The 14,738-nt window shown below is 42.9% G+C and overlaps 1 protein-coding gene across 1 annotated transcript in view; it reads left to right on the top strand.

The window, feature by feature from the left end:
• Nucleotides 1–5,249: 5,249 nt before the first annotated feature.
• KIF13A (kinesin family member 13A) overlaps nucleotides 5,250–14,738 on the top strand; it is a 110,718-nt gene continuing 101,229 nt past the window's right edge. The window contains exons 1-2 of the mRNA XM_061346420.1: nucleotides 5,250–5,522; nucleotides 5,772–5,862. The gene's annotated coding sequence lies outside the window, so the exon portion shown is untranslated. The remainder of the gene's footprint in view (nucleotides 5,523–5,771; nucleotides 5,863–14,738) is intronic.

The following is a 14,738-nucleotide window of genomic DNA, read 5'->3' on the forward strand; positions in this document are numbered from 1 at the left end:
CTGTTAAAAGCAATATCCTACACAGGAATCGAAAGACATGGCTGTCAGCCACCTCATGTGGCTTTCAGCAGCATCTCTCAAGCAGGGTTATGTTTAGGTGCCTATATTCTTCATTTATTCCTAACACTGGCTGTTAAAACTACTTTCTGAGTGTCAGAAGAGCACTTGTCACCACAGCCCCTTTCTGAGCCCAGTGTTGCCATAAATATGTTGGACTTAAGAGAAGATTTTCATGCCTCCAGCACAGCTTTAGAGACAGTCAAACCAGATCTCAGGTAAGACAAGGGTGGCAAACACCCAGCCTGACTAACATCCAGCTTGAACTGGGACCAAAATGGAAGTGGAAAAGCAGTCTGAAAAGTGCCCTCAGCAAGGTCACTGGGTAAAATCCTGCTGTCGAGTACTGTGTTGTAAATTCAACATATGTGTCCAATGGGGTTACTTGAAAAGTAACCTGGTGATGTGTGTGAGACACTAATTTGGTTCCCTGTGTACAATTATGGGCAGGCACTTGCATCCCTAGGTGCTCTCTAAATGTATTCTATTTAATTATACAAGTTTGTGTGCGTAACAGGACACTTATTTGTGTTCTGTCACAAATGCAGAGTTATATTTTAACCCATCCTTCCAATACGAAATATTTCTCCATTCAAGAATGGCCGGGACTCTTTTCTGAATGCTGAGTGCTATTTAAAAAAACCCTAATTATCCATTCTTCTTTTCAAATATCAGTGGAAGATTTAGCAAGTATTTTATTAGAGCTATGATGTCTTCCTAGGCTTTTTCCTAATGAAAGTGTAATAGATTATTAACCTTAAAATATGTGTTGGTTTCATTATACAGTATTTGTTCATTTACCTCTTTCTCTCCAACTGGATGATGCTGTAATTCATTTGGGCTGAAAGTAAAGTTTTGTTTTCTCTGTTAATTACAATTGAAAAAAATGCTCAGTAAAAATTTGGAAACTGACAGAAAACTTAAATTTTGGTCAATCTTATAAAATTAGTGCCTTGGGTTAAATTTAGTAGTAAAAACCCCTCATCATAAGCACCTTTTGGATTTCAGGTGCTGTAAAATGAAATCCTTTGTCTTTCTTTTGACACCAAAAGAAAATCACTGCTTTGTTTCCTGTGCTCTCATTGCTGCCAGCTTCTCCTCTGCTCCAGCTCCTGACCCGAGATGAAGTTAGACATGCCAGTGACAGCATGCACAAGTCAGGCACAGCAGGATATGTGCCGGGGATGCTGCCGACAAGATGGATATTCCTGGCAGGCACTGTGACATTTCTCCCTGCCCTTCGCTGAAGAAAGGAGGTCAGTGGAACATTCTGCCCTACCGGTGGGGCTTCAGGCATCAGCTCCAGGTGTACAGCATTGCTCCCCTGTTTCCATGTCAGGAAGTAGAGCAGTCAATCCTTCTGCCTAGAATATATGGGAAGACATGGGCATGCCTTCACGTCAAATCACATTATCTCTGTTATGCCTTGGGAAGATGAGGAGCAGTTGGAACTTCTCACTAAACTACAGTAAGGAGTGGTTTTCTTTATGCTCTTTGCTGAACTATGGATTGATGGGAAAATATATGGAAATGCTGAAAGGGAAGAAACAAAAATGAAACAGATGGAAAGCAAGAGACAGGCAAAGATTCAATCCTGGCTCTAATAAAGCTGCAAAAATCCTATTGACTGCAGTGTTGCAGAACCAGAACAAAATAGGGGGTGGAGGAAAGCAGGGAAAGGAAAAGGAAATCAGGGAAGGATGGCTTCAGATTATATGGTCCCCACAGTCCCATCCCTTTTCCTCTCAGTCACCATTAGTCTCCACTTTCTACAGCTCTCCTCTTTTCTCACTGTTGAAGCAGTGAGCTGTCATTTCTTATCTGGTTTCTCTCATCCATCCATCAGCATGTCTGGGATAGCTGGCAGCTAATTCTGATGGGTGAATGATCCATCAGTATCTCTTGCTGGTTCCCACGGAGCATGTAAACTGATCAAGCTAACAAATGCTGACAGGTGAGAGACATTCATCCACAGCTGCTACCTGTAGCAAAGACAGAGATGTACAAGGTTCCATATGGTAGCTGTGTTCAATGGGGAGATACAATTCCAGAAGAGAAACATTAGCCTGAATTGCACTTAGCTCCTGCAGTCCTTCACAGATCGCTCTTTGGGCTACCCAACAATCTCATGGGGCCTCTATAATGTAACCCTCCTCCTATTCTGCTGTAATGCCAAAGGTTAGGGGAGGCTAGAAATATATTCTGCTGCATGCATGCTGCCTAACAGATGTTGTTAGGTCATGGTACAGAGGTTGCTAAAAGCCCTTCCTCAAGAGGACAGAAAAACTTGGTGGAGCCAGCAGCTTATTCTTGGCAGGTGTTTTTCAGGCATGTTGGTGTGAGTGAAAGGGCAAAAATCCTTTTCCCCGTTACCTAACACTAAAAAAAAGAAAATCAGGATTTCATAAGAAGAGAAAAGTTGAAGCCTGTATTAGAAAAAACTAGGTTGCATCTCCCTTTTCAAACACTTCTGCATGGCTGCCTTTCTGCACCTCCAAATGGTGAAATATAATTCCAGACATTAGTGAAAATCTTCCCAGGGCTCCTTCCATTGCCAAAATCATAGTCAATCTCGTAAAGACTCCCTTAAGTTTCTCTTCAGCTAATATTGTTTTTATTTAATCTTGCAGTGACGTAGTTTTTCCACTAAGAGGTGGAAAATTGAGACGGAAGGGAGTATTTTCCCTTACATCTGCTGGCGGTCTTCTCTTACTCAGTGTGTCCAAGGTTCACTGAACAACACCCTTTCTGCACAGCCATTTCAGACTTCATGCCTTATCTTGAGCCACCGCTTACTTTGATCTGGGTTCTTACAGTCTGCAGACATAAGTAGGATGTCTCATTTCAACACTGTTCCTTTTCTTGTTGAGCCACATGCTTATGATGCATTTCATAATGAACTTCATTCCTTATGCCTACTTCCATAGGCAAGAAATCCACGTGCCCCAGCTCCTACTGCTGACGTTCTCCAGATGCCCAGCTCTATTTGGTAACGCTTCTCTTTCACCGCACTAAGTGCATCTCTCCTTTCCTTCCAGCATTCTTGCAAGCCATGGCCTTCTGGGGCAGATGGGCCTTCCCCAGAGACGTTCCTCTCATTCACTTTGCTGTTCTGGTTGGTATGCTGGCAGCCAGGGTGTGTGTGTTGTTTATCTTCTAAGCTCTATCCGCTGTTTTCACCTCTTTTGAAAAGGTCTGCTCTTTCTCAGTGCAGCAACCTGTTCATCATGTTAACCCATTCTACCTGCAATGGTTTAGCCCCAGAGCAGACAGAATAATCTCATCTGGGTTTCAGCCTGTCTTTTCCATAAAGAAAATGTTACAAACATTGCTATTTTGCACTGGGACTTCTGCCAGTTAACTGCACTGATGGTAAGCATTGATTCATTGGAAGATATTCTATTGAAGCTAAGATAACACTTTTAGGGAGAAAACGGAGTTTTGACAGGACACTTCAAACAGAAGGCTATCCTGGGATCATAAGCCTAATGCAGTTTTAACTAAAAATCTTTCTCATCTTGTTGCCTGGAAACTCAGCCATCCTTGAAGCTTGTGCTTGCTGGGGTAATGTACTACTGTTTGTAATGCTTGATGTTCAACTCCCACTGACAGCAGATGGACACAACCTGTTTGGGCAGGCACTTATCCATGATGGCCCACCACTGCCTGGAAAAGCATTATGGCATGAGCGGCCTCACTCCTGTCATAAGGAGGCAAAGTCCAGGCTGGGGCCAGGGCAGGGCTTGTGGCTCCCTCACCTCAAGGTGCAGTACTGCTCCCAGGCCTGTGTAATGCACAACACACACATTTCATCCGGGTCATCCATGCTAGCTCCACGCCTGCGCTGTGACATGCAGGTTCTGCACCTGGGTCAGGGCAATCCCAGGCACAGCTACAGGTTGGGCAGAGAAGAGATTCAGAGCAGCCCTGCGGAGAAGGACTTGGGGGTGTTGGTTGATGAGAAACTTAACATGAGCCGGCTTCAGTGTGCACTTAAGCCAAGAGAGCCAACCGTATCCTGGGCTGCACCAAAAGCAGTGTGACCAGCAGGTTAAGGGAGGTGATTCCCTCCTCTACTCTGCTCTTGTGAGATGTCACCTGCAGTACTGCATCCAGGTCTGGGGCCCCCAGCACAAAAAGGACGTGGACCTGTTGAAGTGAGTTCAGAGAAGGCCATGAAGATGCTTTGTGTGCGAGAGCACCTCTCCTGTGGAGGGAGGCTGGGAGTTGGGCTTGTTCAGCCTGGAGAAGATAAGGTTCCAGGGACATCTTAGAGCACCCTTGCAGCACCTGCAAGAAATCTGGAGAGGGACTTTTTGTAAGGGCATGTAGTGACAGGACAAGGGGGGGAATGGCTTTAGCTGACAGAGGGCAGATTTAAAGAAAGTTCTTTCCTGTGAGGGTTGTGAGGCCCTGGAACAGGCTGCCCAGAGAAGCTGTGGCTGCCCCATCCCTGGCAGTGTTCAATGCCATGTTGGACAGGGCTTTGAGCAACCTGGTCTAGTGGAAGGTGTCCCAGCCTATGGCAGGGGGGTTGGAAGCTTTAAGTTCCCTTCCAACACAAACCATTCTGTGATTCTATGATTATCTTCTCATCGTGCATCGCACATCTTTTGTCACTAGAAGTCCCCTAGTGCCATGGCATTCTATTCGGGGTGGTCTGGGGGCTTTTCTCTGTGGCCTTTCCTTGCTGCAAGGAAACCTGCTGTCCAAAGAGGAGAGCTGCCGGATGTGTTCTGGGAGCGGGCACCTGCGCAGACCGCCACGATGGCTCTCTGGAAGGGCCCGGGGGCACAGCCCCGAACCCCATACCTCCCCCAGTTCTCGCTCCCGCCGTCTTTACTCATGTGGCGCCGAGCGCGCCAGCGCCACCTTCCCGCCCTTTTCGCCACTGCACAGAGCTGCCTGTGGCGCATGCTCACTGGAAGGAAGCGGTCGCCCGAGGCGGGGGGGTGTGTGTGTGTAACTCCCCCTCCCTGTGTACCGAAGGGGCTCGGGTGTTTCCGTTCTTCTCCGGCTCTGAGGTCCTTCCCCGCCCCTCGCCGCTTGGCTGAGCGCCGCAAGTGCGGCGGGAGGAGGCGGAAGATGGCGGTCGGGATTGGCAGGGAGGCAGTAGCAGCAGCAGCAGTTATGCAAACGACGCCGTGGGCAGCCAGCGCCAGAACCCGTGTGGACCGCGGCTGAGCAAGGAGGTGGCTGGGGCTGCGCCACCACAGCCCTCCCCGGCGCCGGGCTTTCCTCCTCCTCCTCTCCGTCCCTCCCTCCCACACCGCCTCTCGCCTTCCCCGCCTGCCCCGGCCCCCCGCCCTCGGCCCGGCATGGACGTTGGTGCTCCGCCGTGTCGCTGTGCGCGGCGCTGTGAGGCCGCGAGCTGCCGCTGAGCGGGGCCGCTCCCGGGGGTGGGGGGAAGATGTCGGACACCAAGGTGAAAGTTGCCGTCAGGGTCCGGCCGATGAACAGGAGAGGTAACCGGCCGGCGGCGCTGGGGAAGGGGCGGCGGGGTGTGGGGAGGGGGCGGCACCGGGGCGCGCTTCAGGCGGCTTCTTCCCCTGGCCGGCGGGGGATAAACCCCCTCACAGCACCCTCACCATCACCGCCACCCCCTCCGCCGGCGGCCCGCGGTCCCTCGCACAGACACGGCTGTTCCGGCGGCGGGGAGAGCAGGGGTGCTCTCCCTGGCCCTGGGAACAGTCCCCCGCCGTGTCGCCTTGCAGAGCTGGACCTGAATACCAAGTGCATCGTGGAGATGGAAGGGAACCAGACTGTGCTGCATCCTCCGCCTTCCAACACCAAGCAGGGAGAAAGGTAAAAGCCCAACTCGGCGTGCCCCATATGAAAAACCCAGCCGCGGCTCCTCCGCCTCAGCCTCGCAAGCGCTTGGCTTTGTTAGGGGAACGGCGGGGGCCTGCTGGTCTTACCCGGTGCCTTTCGGGGCAGCGGGCGAGGGCCGGCACTGCCCGGGGGTCACTGTGTTTGTGGTCCCGGGAAGCAAGGACCAGACCTTCCTTACCTAGCCTCCTGAGGGGAGTCGGAGGTACCCAAAGTGGGGTGTGCAGGCAGAAGATCCTTAATGGCCTGCCAGGCTTAAAAGTTGATTTTTGATCAACTGCTCAAAAATAAAAAGAGCTATTGATTAGGCAAAGACTTACACTGACTGTGTGTGCTGTTTTCACAAATTTCCCTGGGGTGCAGGCTAATAACTTGATGTAACCTGTGAGGGAGCAAGAAGCAGAATCTGAATTCTATGCTAGTGATGTTTTTTTTCTCCTTAAGTTTGTTTGCTAGGTTTTTATGTATTTGCATTTGAAAAGGCTGCAATTGCTAGATCCTCTATTAATTCAGTGTTCTGTGAAGTAGCCTATGAGAATATGCTAAAATAATTTTGAAATGTGGCACTTAGTTGTGATGCCCCAGTAAAGAATACCCTTGGAAATAATCCAAAATACCAATGCACTAGACTGTAAAAATAGATCAGAACAGGAAAAGATTTCTTTCCTTTGAGGGAGTGTAGGGAAAGACGGGGAGGTGCAAGGGGAATAGTTACCTTGTATGCTTTATCTGTTCGGTTACCTGTTGATTGCTCAACTTAAGTTGATCTGTTTAATGCCAAAAAGTGTGAAATCATTTGCATGGTTATCGGGACTTTAATCTGAACACGTTTCTACTACTCAAGGTTTAATTGAGAATGTTTCTGATTTAGTTTATAGCAGTTATGAAGAAGCTAATGTGAGTTTTTGTTTTGTTTTTTTTCAAAGGCAATATCATGCTTTTGTAGTTTTACAGCAGAAAAGGTTGAGGCATTTTCTATTTTTACATGTCCAAGATGTGAAGCTGCTTCTTGCATAAATCCGCATACGGGAGCATAGCTGTAATCACAGCAGTTTAACTTAAATCCAATTTGCATTGTCTGCAGAACCATTGTTGTGGTTAATATGCTTGAAAGATCTGTGCTTGTTTCCTGCCTCTTTCATAGATCTTTGTGTGATCTTCTACAAGTCATACTGCCTCCGTGGCTCTTAGCATCCCATTTGTATAATGAAAATCTTGTTTTTCGTGAGACTATTCTATTTTAGAAAGTATGGTTTGAGTTTTTTTCCCCCTGTATATATTGGCATCCATCACAACACTGCTATAATAAGAATGACATTAACTCTTTAAAGAGAGTGGATTTGACATATAAAACATGAAATACAAATTGAATTTACAAAGCAAGAACAGAATTAAGACTTAAAAATAATTGCTTCAGTAAACTAAAGAGCCTAAGGGCCAGATGGCTTAATAAAGAGCTTGTCATGTGTGAATTTTGCTTCTTCTGCATATTGGCCTGCAGGTATTCAGTGGGACCATGCCATGACTCTCTTGTCTTTTGAGAGCTTTTGTGGCTTGTGTTTATCTGGCTTTAATACCTCTAATATATATAACTTCTCTTACTAGCTTGGAATTTGCTTCTGATTCTGTGCCAGGAGCCTTCCGGGTGAGCTGCGACACTTATGTGCGACCTCACTTTTGACAGCTGTGTTGGCAAGTGATAGCTGTCCTGCTTGCAGCCTAAAGTGAGGCTGGGATTTGGCTGGCTATTACATGTGTAGCTTGTGTTTGAAACAACTGCCTCGTGTTATTGGAAATAACAGTCAGAAATACTGATTCGAAGTAACTCGCACACATGCGAACATGTAGTTGGGGTATTTTCTTAGTGGCAGATGTTGTATGTAACCAGCTGAGGTGCCTAATGGACTTGGCACTTGCCTAGTGCCTTGTGAAAATCCTTCCATTTTCTTCAGTGCTAAACTTCTGATTTCTGTTTTTTGTTTTCAAGATAGTTTGATTTCTCATGATGAAAAATGAATTCTGTTCTTCTGTGTGTACCCACCGTTAAATGTCTGTGTAAACTGGTTCTGAATTGCTGAGTAGTTGCTGCTTGTACTTGGATTGATGCCTTGGCAGGGCTAGAGATGTCAAATGGATTTTTGGTTTTCTTTGTGTAGTTTGGTTTTTTTAATAGCTTAACTGGATTTTTCTTTCAGAGCAACCATGTCATTGCAAAAACTATCTCACTTGTTAGGGTGATTAATTGGTCTGTCTCTACTATATGCATAATTTTAATATTCTGTGTAGTCTTACCTCTTACATTTTGCATTTTACCTTTTTATATGGAAATTTCCCTTTTCTAGCTGAATGGAAGGACAAGTTTGTACTGCCCTTTGGAATAAGAATAAGTAGACTTATAAAGCAAATTTGGTTTCCAGGGCTGCTTTTCTTAATTCATCTGAAGCCAAGAGGCTATAGGGTGTGGGAGTAGAATTCAGGACCATGCTCTTTATTTGTTTCATTCTCTCAGTTATAATCTTAAAAGATACTGATAGAATTTTCAAAAGTAAAGTTAGGAAGCTCTTTAATAATTATAACGTCTGCTCTTGGAAGAATGTCTAAGGTTGGGGAAATCAAATTGTACTAGTTTTGACTATTCTGTAAGGAGTTACTGAATTAAATCTAAGTTCAGATGCATGCTGATGCAATTGCTAAGTTTTATTTAAGGATAGTTCTGAAGGATTTTTGATCGGCAAGTAGTGCTTGTTTTACAAGTGGTGAAAAAAACCTAAACTGACAGACAGTGCTGCTGTTTATCCAACTTTCACTATCATATTAGAGCTAAAGCAATAAGTTATAACCATAAATTAGAACAGGGTTCTGACTGCATTTTCTAACTGCTAGACCACACAGCATCTGTACCTTAACAAACACTGCTACAAAATAGTAATTGTTATTAAATACAAGTGTTGTGTTCTTTTATAAGCAGCAGGCCTGCTGTTCCCCACAGACACACGACTTGGGAATGTTCTAAACTAATGAAGGGGGAAAACCGAAACATAGTAAAACTGAACAGCCAGTCTGAAAGTTCAGCACAGGAAAATCATTGCTGGCTGAAATAATAGGAGGCAGAGTTCAGAAAGGAAAGGTTTTCATTAGCTTGTATCAGGTATAATCTCTAATGCTGGCAAGGTTGTTAAGTTGGTGGCTGGACTTCATACCTTTAACCCTTGTTTTATGAGTAAGAGCAGTTTCTTCTGCATCTGCCTAAATGTGCTTGTGTGTTGTTTAGTTTCTTCTGTCTCTTATCCATTTCCTCCCTCAAACCAATACAGATTTCCCTTTCTTCCCCAGAAGAACATTTTGTCTTTCTGGGAACCCTCTGTTTTTCTTTTTTTCCTGTCTTCACCTGAGAATCTGTATTTCCTTTCTCAAAGTACACTCTCCCTGAAAAAAATGTTCTAACTTGAAGTCTTTTAGAAGTGGGTATTATGTTTCAGACCCAATTGTGTACCTCCTGCTGTCTTCCTTTAAATGTTGGTTGTTAGCAATAAGGTACAGCATTGAAATGTAATTTGGAGGTAATTACAGCATGGAGTTACAATGTTTCAAAATATTTTGGTTTTTACAGTGGAAATTTCACACCCCTCTATATCTATGAAAAATCTGGTTTTACCTTAGGGATTTTATTTCTTAGTAGGACAAATTTGGTTTTGCTGGGTTCTTCCTCTGCTTTTGATTGTTAAAATGTGCTTTCCTCGCTTTCCTCCCTTTCCTCTAAGCAACAGTTTTAACACATAGGATATGAAAAGTTTTAGTTCCCTGACAACAGTTCTTCATGACATGATTTTTTCTTTAGTAAGCAAAACGTTTGTCTTGACAGAAATAAACAAGGAACTATGGAGACAGTAGAACTGAAATAATATTTCAGCTGCAGTTTTGACTGAAACACATACTCATCTGTTGGGCAACTTATTCCATTAGAGCACAGTACCCTTGTGCAAACTTTGCCTTATTAAAAATCTCAGGGCAGAAAATGAGAAACAAATCATCAGTGTGGAGCTGAACTTAAAATTACCACTTTTTTAAAAATTGTTATTATTAATTTATTTCCTGAAAGTATCTTTCTTGCCTTTATTTAAAAAACATTTTATGGCTTGCTTGCTCTGTGGTCTTCCATCTTCATTTTGATCACAAACAGGTAGCAACAAGGCCCAGTTCTACTTAGGTAAAACTCTTACAGCTTTAAACTACTAAAGATTCCAGAATATGTGATATGTGGAGGCTTTTTTTTTTTTTTCTTTGGTAGGTGTAAGCTATTTAATAAAATAAATATCTAAGAAGAGATGTGAGTGTGTCTAGTTTTTGTAGCTCATGATACTTTCAAAGATGAGTATCTGAAGCAGCAATTTCATCCTGAGGCAGTTTCTCCTAAAGCTCTTGTTTCCAGAAAACAGCTGTTGCTTCCCCTGCCTTGGAGAAAACATGGCTCCGGATGGTCTTTAGTGCATAGTCCTTCATGTGGTGGTTGTGGCACTTGACCTTTTTGGATATGTTGCTTTGAATAGCATCAGAGATGAGAGAAGAGTGCTGTTGTAGGGAGAGAAGATGCATTTCTGGTAATGGTCACTTTCTCAGACTGAAACCTGCGGAAGCTGAAGTAGGGCAGCTGCTAATGATATCCTTATTGGAAGGAATGATCAATGAGATCGTGCCTTTGATAAAATATACTTTGAATTATCACCTCTCTGAGGTAGATCATAAAATAGTAACAGACAGCAACTTTTATCTTTGTGTGCAGGAAGTTGTAAAAGTAATCTGACTTGGACGTTTTCTGTTACCTTTCCTGTTAGACTTCCATGTTCAGGATGTGAACTGTTAGCTCTGAACCTTTGCAGAAGAGATGTATTTGAGTTATGAAATATGTGTGGTTGGAAAATGGCATTTTGGGAGCTGTTTTTGCATTGCTTTGATTCATTCATGCCTCAGATGAGACACTAGATGCAGTTCCTTGAAATAAGTTTTCTTAAATTCCATGTAATTTGAAACAAAATGAGAAAACAACAAACTTGTAATCCATAATACTGTCTGGCATGGCTCTTGATTCTTCCTAAGGTGGCCTGATCTGTGAACAAATGCAACATCCATTATATTACCATGTTTATAAGATCCAGACAGCTGTTAGGATCTTGTGCTCTGGCCTTAAAATGGCATTGCTAGAAGAACTACCGTTGGAGACTGTTGGGGTTGTGGGTAAGCACCACTTAGCTGGCAGTATTTCAGAACAAAAATAGATAAAGTGTTTGAAGAGAAAGAAAACTGCTTGATATGACCATGTTTGGGCAATCATTGCTTTGTAGCCATTCTCTGCTTTTGGACTACTGAGTGTTATGTTCAAACAGTTCTGAGTAAAGCGAGGTTCAGCTTTGAATCTGTCCAATTTTTCTGGTGTGTGATGTTAGAAATGCTTACATTGTGAAACATTAAAAGATTGGTTAAAAAGATTAGCTGGCCTTTGGGTCACACAGCTTCTGTGTTTAGAAGGGGCAGGTACACATGTACCTGTACCTGTAAAAGCTTATTACTGCAGCCAGAGGTGTTTTACTAGTGGATTGCTAGTCAATGCACCTTGAATATGTTGTTTATTTAAATGAATTATGAATTTAAAAAATGTGCAGCTTTTTTTTTTTGTCCTTTTGTTTGGGGATATGAGGACTAAAAGAAATGTTTTAATTTCACCTCTTTTGCTTACTTAGTATAAATAGTAGACAGCTTTCTTGTTTTGGAAACAAGATTATCTTTGTTCTGCTCTGCATCTAGTAGGTTTTTTTAACTGTGCTTATAGTAAGATTTCAGACTTACCACTAGATTCACTGTAGTTAAATAGTTTAATTTTTTCAAAATCAAATTATACTTGTGAACATATTGTAGTGACCCAGATGTGGACTAGATTCAGAATACCTTAGGAATTGCTTAAGAAGTCCCTCTTCTGCAGACTCTGAGCTCAGAGGGGAGCAGTTCACACCAGCTGCCTTTCCGTAGAGGTCTGTACCACACAGTGCTGGGGTTGCAAATCTTGTTATGAATTTTTGGGGACAAAGAAAATCCCTTCTTGGTCTCAGGTCTGCAGTGTAGCATGCACAGGCTGTTGCTCATGGAGTCAACCTGGTGGTATGTCTGGTAATAAGATAGAGCTAAATTTTCAAATTTGGTAATGTACTTGTTGCAGGTGTGTTTGAGAAGTTAACAGATTTGAACACCTTCATTCCTCTACAGTTGGATGCAGGTTGAGTAGCAGAAGCTGCCTCTGGCTATGTTGCTGTCTTTAACAGCAACAGACTGTCCTTAACAGTGGGAAAGCAGTGCAGTGTCTTTGCTTACTTGGCCTCCCCTGGGCTCAGTTTGAATCTATTAATGGAAACAATTGCTGCCTACTATAGCAAAATGCCAGCTGCTGCAGCAGTGTTTTACAGATGCTGTTGCTTAACTGAATAATTTCTCCAATTGCTTGGTTCCTTGTGTTTTGTGAGGCATTTCGGACAAGGCTCTTCAAGGAGGTGTGGAAGTGTTGGCTCAAGACAGTGAATTTTAGTGTAGCCTACAGAGAAAAGACCTCCACTGTGCAATGATGTGTACCACAGGACTCAACTATCAAGTTAACTTGTGACCCAAAGCACCAAGTTAACTAAAATAGTCATGTTGTTGGCTGAAAGTAATGTTGCTGTGTCTCTTTTCACCTGAGACAGTAAAGGGGGTACAAGCTTGTCTAGTCAGTACCTGACTTCGTTGATATAAAAATGGTCATCAGAGTTTGAGGTGGAGCTTGAGTTGACTGCGTGTCTTCACGATCGTTCAGTGGCATGTGATGGGTGTTCACTGGTGGTTGAGGGAGGAGCTTGATGAGTAAGTAACAAACACATTGAAAAGTTGCTGTATGAAGGTCAATCAGAAAAATGCATTGCTGATAGGACTTGAAAATCAATAGCATGAGCTCAAGATATCCATGTTGATGAAGAGCAAGTGTTACACAACCTGTTTTCAATGCCAAGGGAGGGTGTCCCTTTATGTCATTTCTTGTTTTGGGAGGAAAAGGAAATCAATGGCTCTCTGATGCTGTGTTAATTAACCTCTGCAATTCTGGCCTTTATTTTTAATAGTTGCCTTTTAATCTAAAAATAATAATTAAAAAAAAAAACAGCAACCCTCAATCATCGAGACATCTACTGAAATTTGTAAACCTATCCTGAACTAATACATTCCTTGGTCATCAGCTACAACCTTTATTTGGCATTTTGCAACATCCTAAGTCAAGACATCCTCAAGCACGTACATGCTTACCAAATGCATCTACTTCTTCCTCAGGTAATGTGAAGTTAGTGGCTTGTAAGATGTAACTTTTTCACTAGGAGGTAGTCTAAATGCTCCTTCTCATTTCACATAGATCACCACAGGGCAATCTATATGGTAACGGCCCCTAATGAAGTCCCTAATAGTTTATCTTCCTGTAGTAACTTACTTGCTATGTAAGTGTTATAACTTAGAATGAAGATTTATACTACAATTGCTCTTTCGACAGATAAAGCCATGAATGTATTTTGGTGCCTATTGATGGTATAATACTTATTTTGAGGTGTATCAATCAGCACAGTGGTAGAAAGATGTGTCTGAAATGTTGCTGTGTGCTTGAGTTAATCTCTGGTAATGAGCATGGTTAATGGTGATGCTGAAGACAGGGACAGAGCCTCACTGTGTATGAGCACCCAGGTACGTAACTTGTGGTCTGTTTTCTAGGTGCAAGCCCCACCAAACCTGTGCTGTTGCCTCTTTGTGTTCAGTAACAACATAGATAGTAGGCTAGTATTGGCTTATGTTGTGATTTGTGGTGTCACTGTGTCTTCTTTTTGCAGTGTACGTATATTCAAAGAATTTTAAGTATTTAATAAACATGAATCAAAGCAGCTGCTGTGGCTGGGATGGCATACTTATCTCTGCATGTGTGTATGAAGATACTGTTCAATATGTTTTAAAAGTACCAGGGTGCATTGTGAACTGTAACCTTTTTATAAAGTTTGATGCTTTGTTTTAAAAACACATTGCTGAAAGTGTCAACACTTAAATTTTTTTCCTGACTTTTTTTATTAGAGAATATTTTAGACTTGCAAATAAAATGAAAAAATGCACATGATACCCTATTTATTCAGTTTACATTTTCTCGGTTTACTCCACAGTCTCTTTTGAAACGTAAATGTCAATCCCAGGTATTGTACAAAAGCCTCCCGGCGAGTTTAAGTGTTTTTCCAGTATAAGACTTCAAAATGCTGAATCTGTCTTTAGCTACTGGAATAGTTTTTCTAGCATCAAATCTGAGTATGTGGAGCTGTCTGTTTTGCTTAATGTTTTTCTTAAGATGACAAGGAACAGCAGATCTTAGATAAGAAAGCACAGTACTCGATACATCTTCCCATGTGGTTTCCACTTTTTGTCTGACTTTATGATTAAAATCACATGCAGTGTGGCTCAGAAGATCTTTCACAAATTTGATTCTTTCAGAATTGAAGGAAAAGGATTGCACAATACTTCACAGTTCTTATTTTTGTTGCGTGTTTACTTCAAATTCAATTTTACTTTCTGACTCAAAAGCCAAGGCTTGTTTTATGGTAGTTGAGCTTTTGCTAAAGACAAGTCAATGGAGCATTCCAGTGAAGGCACAGAGCTGGCAGAAGTTTTCAACTGGCAAAGCTGCTTTACGGCCCTGAATGAGCAGTGTCCTGGTCTGCTTTGGGAAATTTCTTTGTCAGCATCTGTCAATGTGAGTTTTTTTAATATATGCAATGTGATGTAAGTCTGCTGTGCTCCAGACTTGTTTTGGCTCA

Source organism: Neopsephotus bourkii, unplaced genomic scaffold, assembly GCF_033783945.1.
Source record: "Neopsephotus bourkii isolate Nb327-2 ecotype Australia unplaced genomic scaffold, CSIRO-AGI_Nbou_v1 NB_272, whole genome shotgun sequence".
NCBI classification, from domain to species: Eukaryota; Metazoa; Chordata; class Aves; order Psittaciformes; family Psittacidae; genus Neopsephotus; species Neopsephotus bourkii.